The following is an 8,396-nucleotide window of genomic DNA, read 5'->3' on the forward strand; positions in this document are numbered from 1 at the left end:
TTTTTTTTTTTTGAGACAGAGATTCACTCTCTTGCCAAGGTTGGGGTGCAGTAGTGCGATCTTGGCTCATTGCAACATCCGCCTCCTAGGTTCAAGCTATTCTCTTGCCTCAGCCTCCCAAGTAGCTGGGATTACAGGCACCCGCCACCATACCTGGCTAATTTTTGTATCTTTTGTAGAGACAAGGTTTCACCATATTGGCCAGGCTGGTCTCGAATTCTTGACCTCAAGTGATCCACCCACCTCGGTCTCCCAAAATGCTGGAATTAGAGGCCTAAGCCACCACACATGGCCACAGCACCTTTTATTGAATAGGGAATCCTTTCTCCATTGCCTGTTTTTATCAGGTTTGTCAAAGATCAGATAGTTGTAGGTGTGTGGTCTTATTTTTGGGTTCTCTATTCTGTTTTGTCAGTCTATGTATCTGTTCTTGTACCAGTACTACACTGTTTTGGTTACTGTATCCCTGTAGTATAGTTTAAAGCCAGATAGCGTGATACCTGCAGCTTCATTCTTTTTACTTAGGATTGCTTTGGCTATTCAGACTCCTTTTTGGTTCCATATGAATTTCAAAATAGTCTTTTTCTAGTTCTGTGAAGAATGTCAATGGTAGTTCAACAGAAATAGCATTTAATCTATAAATTGCTTTGGGCATTGTTTTAGTTCATTCTGACACTGCTATAAGGAACTGCCCAAGAGTGGGTAAGTTATAAAGAAAAGAGGTTTAATTGACTCACAGTTCTGCATGGCTGGGGAGGCCTCAGGAAATTTACAACCATGGTGGAAGGGGAAGCAAATACGTCCTTCTTCACAGGGTGGCAGGAGAAAATGAGAGCAGAGCAAAGGGGGAAGCTTCTTATAAAACCATCAGATCTCAAGAGATTCACTCATTATCAGAACGGCATGGTGGAAACTGCCCCCATGATTCAGTTATCTCCACCTGGTCCCACCCTTGACACATGGGACCAGGTGGAGATAACTGGTCCCACATATCACCTTATTGATAGGTGATATATCAAATATCACCTTATTACAATCCAAGGTGAGAGTTGGGTGGGGACACAGAGCCAAACCATATCAGGCACTGTGGCCATTTTAATGATATTGATTCTATCCATGAGCATGGAATGTTTTTCAATTTGTTTCTTTCATCTGTGATTTCTTTAAGCAGTGGTTTGTAGTTCTCCTTGTAGAGATCTTTCACTTCCCTGGTTAGCTGTATTCCTAGGTATTATATTCTTTTTGTGGCAATTCTGAATGGCAACTGTGTTCCTGATTTTGCTCTCTGCTTGACTGTTGCTGGTGTATAAGAATGTTAGTGATGTTTGCACATTTTGTATCCTGAGACTTTGCTGAAGATATTTATGAGCATAAGAAGCTTTTGGGCTGAGACTATGGGGTTTTCCAGATATAGGATTATGTCATCTGCAAAGAGGGATAGTTTGACTTCCTCTCTTCCTCTTTGGATGCCCTTTCTTTCTTTCTCTTGCCTGACTGGCCTGGCCAGAACTTCCAATACTATCTTGAATAGGAGTGTGAGAGAGGGCATCCTTGTCTTGTGCTGGCTTTCAAGGAGAATACTTCCAGCTTTTGCATAGTCAGTATGATATTGGCTGTGAGTTTGTCATAGATGGCTCTTATTATTTTGAGGTATGTTCCTTCAATAACTAGTTTATTGACAGTTTTTAACATGAATTGATGTTGAATTTTATTGAAAGTCTTTTCTGCACCTATTTTATATAATCATGTGTTTCTTGTCTTTAATTCTGTGTATGTGATGAATCACATTTATTGATTGCATATGTTGAAGCGATCTTGCATCACAAGGATGAGGCCTACTTGACCGTGGTGGATAAGCTTTTCGATGTGCTGCTGGATTCAGTTTGCCAGTATCTTGTTGAGGATTTTTGCATCGATGTTCATAAAGGATATTGACCTGAAGTTTTCTCTTTTTGTTGTATCTCTGTCAGTTTTTGGTATCAGGATGATGCTAACTTCATAGAATGAGTTAGGGAGGAGTTCCTTCTTCTCAATTTTTTTGGTAATAGTTTCAATGTAAATAGTACCAGCTTTTCTTTGCACATCTGGTATAATTCAGTGATGAATCCCTCTGGTGCTGGGCTTTTGTTGTTGGTGGTGGTGGTTGGTAGGCTATTTATTACTCCCTTAATTTCAGAGCTCATTATTGGTTTAGGGAATCAATTGTTTCCTAGTTGTCTTGGGATGGTGTGTGTGTTCAGGAATTTATCCATTTTCTCCAGATTTTCTAGTTTATGTGCATAGGGGTGTTCATAATATTCTCTGATCGTTGTTTGTATTTCTGTGGAGTTAGTGGTAACATCCCCCTTGTCATTTCTGATTGTGTGTGTTTGAATCCTCTCTCTTTTCTTCTTTATTTGTCTACCTAGTGGTCTATTTTATTAATTTTTTCAAAACGCCAACCCCTGAATTTCTTGATTTGTTTTGGATGTTTTTGCATATCTCTATTTTTTTTCAGTTCAGCTCTGACTGGTAATTTCTTGTATTCTGCTGTCTTTGGAGTTTATTTGCTTTTGGTTCTCTAGTTCTTTTAGTTGTGATACTAGGTTGTTAACTTGAGATCTGTCTAAGTTTTTGATATGGGAATTTAGTGCTATGAATTTCCTTCTTAATACTGCTTTAGCTCTGTCCCAGAGATTCTGGTATATTATATCTTTTTTCTCATTAGTTTCAAAGAACTTCTTGATTTCTGCCTTAGTTTAATTATTTACCCAAAAGCCATTCAGGATCAATAAACATGTCCATCAAAAAGGTAGAAAGACTTCAAATAAGCAACCTAATCATGCATCTTAAAGAACTAGAGCAAAAACAAGAGCAAATCAAAGCCAAAATTAGAAGATGAAACAAAATAATAAAAATCAGAGCAGAAATAAATAAAATTGAAATAAAGAAAACAATACAAAAGATCAATGAATCAAACAGTTGGTTTTATGAAAATTAAACAAAATTAACAAGCCTTTAGTTTAGTAAGCTAGACTGAAAAAGAGGGGGAATCCAAATAAAGTCAGAGATGAAAAGAAAGACATGATAATTGATACTGCATAAATTCAAAGGATCATTAGTGGCAACTATGACTATAAGCTAATTAATTGGAAAATCTAGAAGACATGGACAAACTCCTAGACACATACAACCTATGAAGATTGAACAATTAAGAAATCCAAAACCTGAACAGATCAATAACAATAATAAGACTGAAGCCATGGTAAAAAATCTCCTATTTAAAAAAAAAAAAAGTCTGGAATCCAATGGGTTTAATGATGATTCTACCAAGCATTTAAAGAAAAGAACTAATACCAATCTTACTCAAACTACCCCCAAAAATAGAGGAGGAATGAATACTTCAAAACTCATTGTATAAGGCCAGTATTGCCCTGATACCAAAACCAGACAAAGACACACACACACACACATATATATATATATAAAACTACAGGCCAATATCACTGATGAATATTAATGCAAAAATCCTCAACAAAATACTAGCAAACCAAATTCAGCAATATCAAAACCAGACAAGGACACATCAAAAAAAGAGAAAACTACAGACTAGTACCACTAATGAATATTGATGCAAAAATCTTCAATAAAATGCTAGCAACCCGAATTTAACAATACATTAAAAAAATTATTCATCATGATCAAGTGGGATTTATCCCTTGAATGCAAGGATGGTTCAACATATGCAAACCAATCAATGTGATACCTCATATCAACAAAATGAAGTATTAAAACTATATGATCATTTCAATTGATGCCAAAAAAGCATTTGATAAAATTCAATATCCCTTCATGATGAAATTTTAAAACTTCATGATAAAAACTTTCAAAAACCTGGGTATAGAAAGAATATATCTCAACATAATAAAAGCCATATATGACAGACCCACAGCTAGTATCATAGTGAATGGGGAAAAACTGAAAGCCTTTTCTCTAAACTCTGGAACACACAAGGATGCCCACTGTTACCACTGTTATTTAACACAGTACTGAAAGTAACCAACTGGAATGTTCATACACTGCAGATGGGAATGTAAATTAGTACAGCCACTATGGAAAACAGTATGGAGGTTACTCAACAAGCTAAAAATAGAACTACCATATGATCCAGCAATCCCGTTCCTGGGTATATAACCAAAAGAAAGGAAAGCAGTATATTGAAGAGAGATCTGTATTTCCATGTTTATTGCAGCAGTGTTCACAACAGCCAAGATACAGAGTTAATCTAGCTGTCCATCAGTGGATTAATGAACAAAGAAAATGCCATCCAATGAAATATTATCCAGCCATAAAAAGAATAAAATCCTGTCATTTGCAGCAACATGGATGGAACTGGAGGATATTATGTTAAGTAAAATAGGCCAGGAACAGAAAGGAAAAAATGGTATATTCTCACTCATATATGAGATATAAGTAAATGGATCTCATGGAGATAGAGAGGGTGGAAGGGGAGGGGGGAAGGGGATAAAGAGAGATTGGTTAATGGGTACAAAACTACTTTTAGATAGAAAAGATAAGATCTAGTCTTTAGTAACACAATAGTGTTCCTGTGGTTAACAATAACATTGCATATTTCAAAATAACAAATTATATAATTGATTTTAATCAATTACATTTTAAAGACTATAATACGTTTATATATTTTTAAGAATATAGTATAATTATATATAATTAATCAAATATTAAGAAATAATATTCAAGGTGATACATATCCCAATTACCTTGATATGATTGTTATATGTTGTATGCATGTATTCAAATATCACGTGTATCCCATAAATATGTACAACTATTATATATCAAAAAAAAAAAAAGACTTTAGTGTAAGAAGTGAAAGTGTAGGGGGCGGTTCCGAGATGGCCAAATAGGAACAACTCCAGCCTCCAGCTCCCAGCACGAGCGACATAGAAGACAGGTGATTTCTGCATTTCCAACTGAGGTACAGGGTTCATCTCACTGGGGCATGTCACACAGTGGGTGCAGCCCTCTGAGTGAGAGCAAAAGCAGGGTGAGGCATCGCCTCTCCTGGGAAGCACAAGGGGGAAGGGAATTCCCTTTCCTGGCCAAGGGAAACTGTGACACATAGCACCTGGAAAATCAGGTCACTCCCACCCTAATACTGTGCATTACCAAGGGTCTTAGCAAACAGCACACCCGATGATTATATCTCACACCTGGCTTAGAGGGTCCCATGCCCACAGAGCCTCCCTCATTGCTAGCACAGCAGTCTGAGATCTAACTGCAAGGCAGCAGCGAGGCTGGGGAGGGGTGCCCACCACTGCTGAGGCTTGAGTAGGTAAACAAAGCGGTCGGGAAGTTCAAACTGGGTGGAGCCCACCACAGCTCAAGGAGGCCTGCCTGCCTCTGTAGACTCCACTTCTGGGGACAGGGCATAGCCAAACAAAAGGCAGCAGAAACCTCTGCAGATTTAACTGTCCCTATCTAACAGCTTTAAAGAGAGTAGTGGTTCTCCCAGCACAGACTATGAGATCTGAGAACAGACACACTGTCTGCTCAAGCGGGCCGCTGACCCCTGAGTAGCCTAACTGGGAGACACCCCCAACTAGGGGCAGACTGATACCTCACACCTCACACGGCCAGTTACCCCTCTGAGATGAAGCTTCCAGAGGAATGATCAGGCAGCAGTATTTGCTGTTCAACAATATTCACTCTCCTGCAGCCTCCGCTGCTGATACCCAGGCAAACAGGGCCTGGAGTGGACCTCCAGCAAATTCCAACAGACCTGCAGCTGAGGGTCCTGACTGTTAGAAGGAAAACTAATAAACAGAAAGGACATCCACACCAAAACCCCATCTGTATGTCACCATCATGAAAGACCAAAGGTAGATAAAACCACAAAGATGGGGAAAAAACAGAGCAGAAAAGCTGAAAATTCTAACAATCAGAGCACCTTTCCCCCTCCAAAGGAACACAGCTCCTCACCAGCAATGGAACAAAGCTGGATGGAGAATGACTTTGATGAGAGAAGAAGGCTTCAGACGATCAAACTTCTCAGAGCTAAAGGAGGAAGTTTGAACCCATTGCAAAGAAGCTAAAAACCTTGAAAAAAGATTTGACAAATGGCTAAGTAGAATAACCAATGTAGAGAAATCCTTAAATTACCTGCTAGAGCTGAAAACCATGGCACAAGAACTATGTGACAAATGCACAAGCTTCAGTAACTGATTCGATCAACTGGAAGAAAAGGTATCAGTAGCTGAAGATCAAATGAATGAAATGAGGTGAGAAGAGAATTTTAGAGAAAAAAGGTAAAAAGAAATGAAGAAAGCCTCCAAGAAATATGGGACTATGTGAAAAGACCAAATATATGTCTGATTGGTGTACCTGAAAGTGACGGGGAGAATGGAACCAAGCTGGAAAACACTCTGCAGGATATCATTCAGGAGAACTTCCCCAACCTAGTAAGGCAGGCCAACATTCAAATTCAGGAAACACAGAGAACGCCACAAAGATACTCCTCGAGAAGAGCAACTCCAAGACACATAATTCTCAGATTGACCAAAGTTGAAATGAAGGAAAAAATGTTAAGGGCAGCCAGAGAGAAAGGTCGGGTTACCCACAAAGGGAAGCCCATCAGAATAACAGCAGATCACCAGCAGAAACTCTACAAGCCAGAAGAGAGTGGGGGCCAATATTCAACATTCTTAAAGAAAAGAATTTTCAACCCAGAATTTCATATCCAGCCAAATTAAGTTTTATAAGTGAAGGAGAAATAAAATCCTTTACAGACAAGCAAATGCTTAGAGACTTTGTCACCACCAGGCCTGCCCTACAAGAGCTCCTGAAGGAAGCACTAAACATGCAAAGGAACAACTGGTACCAGCCACTGCAAAAACATGCCAAAATGTAAAGACATCGATGCTAGGAAGAAAAGGTATCAACTAACGAGCAAAACAACAAGCTAACATCGTAATGACAGGATCAAGTTCACACATAACAATATTAACCTTAAATGTAAATGGGCTAAATGCTCCAGTTAAAAGACATGGACTGGCAAATTGGATAAAGAGTCAAGACCCATCAGTTTGCTGTATTCGGGAGACCCATCTCACGTGCAGAGACATACATAGTCTCAAAATAAAGGGATGGAGGAAGATCTACCAAGCAAATGGAAAACAAAAAAAGGCATGAGTTTCAATCCTAGTCTCTGATAAAACAGACTTTAAACCAACAAAGACCAAAGAGACGAAGAAGGCCATTACATAATGGTAAAGGGTTCAATTCAATAAGAAGAACGATCCTAAATATATATGTACCCAATACAGGAGCACCCAGACTCATAAAGCAAGTCCTTAGAGACTTACAAAGAGACTTAGACTCCCACACAATAATAATGGGAGACTTTAACACCCTACTGTCGACATTAGACAGATCAACAAGACAGAAAGTTAACAAGGATATCCAGGAATTGAACTCAGCTCTGCACCAAGCGACCTATTAGACATCTACAGAACTCTCCACCCCAAATCAACAGAGTATACATTCTTCTCAGCACCACATCACACTTTTTCCAAAATTGACCACATAATTGGAAGTAAAGCACTCCTCAGCAAGTGTAAAAGAACAGAAATTATAACAAACTGTCCCTAAGACCACAGTGCAATCAAATAGAACTCAGGATTAAGAAACTCAATTAAAACCACTCAACTACATGGAAACTGAACAACCTGCTCCTGAATGACTACTGGGTACAAAACAAAATGAAGGCAGAAATAAAGATGTTCTTTGAAACCAATGAGAACAAAGATACAACATACCAGAATCTCTGGGACACATTTAAAGCAGTGTGTAGAGGGAAATTTATAGCACTAAGTGTCCACAAGAGAAAGCAGGAAAGATCTAAAATTGACACCCTAACATCACAATTAAAAGAATTAGAGAAGCAAGAGCAAACACATTAAAAAGTTAGGAGAAGGCAAGAAATAACTAAGATCAGAGCAGAACTGAAGGAGACAGAGACACAAAAATCCCTTCAAAAAATCAATGAATTCAGGAGCTGGTTTTTTGAAAAGATCAACAAAATTGATAGACTGCTAGCAAAACTAATAAAAAAGAAAAGAGAGAAGAATTAAATAGATGCAATAAAAAATGATAAAGGGGATATCACCTCTGACCCCACCGAAATACCATCAGAGAATACTAAATGCAACAGCTTTATGCAAATAAACTAGAAAACCTAGAAGAAATGGATAATTTCCTAGACACATACTCTCTCCCAAGACTAAATCAGGAAAAAGTTGAAACCCTGAATAGACCAATAACAGACTCTGAAATTGAGGCAATAAATAATAGCCTTCCAACCAAGAAAAGTCCAGGACCAGATGGATTCACAGTCA

The sequence above is a fragment of the Piliocolobus tephrosceles genome, chromosome 10 (genome assembly GCF_002776525.5).
Source record: "Piliocolobus tephrosceles isolate RC106 chromosome 10, ASM277652v3, whole genome shotgun sequence".
Taxonomy (NCBI): domain Eukaryota; kingdom Metazoa; phylum Chordata; class Mammalia; order Primates; family Cercopithecidae; genus Piliocolobus; species Piliocolobus tephrosceles.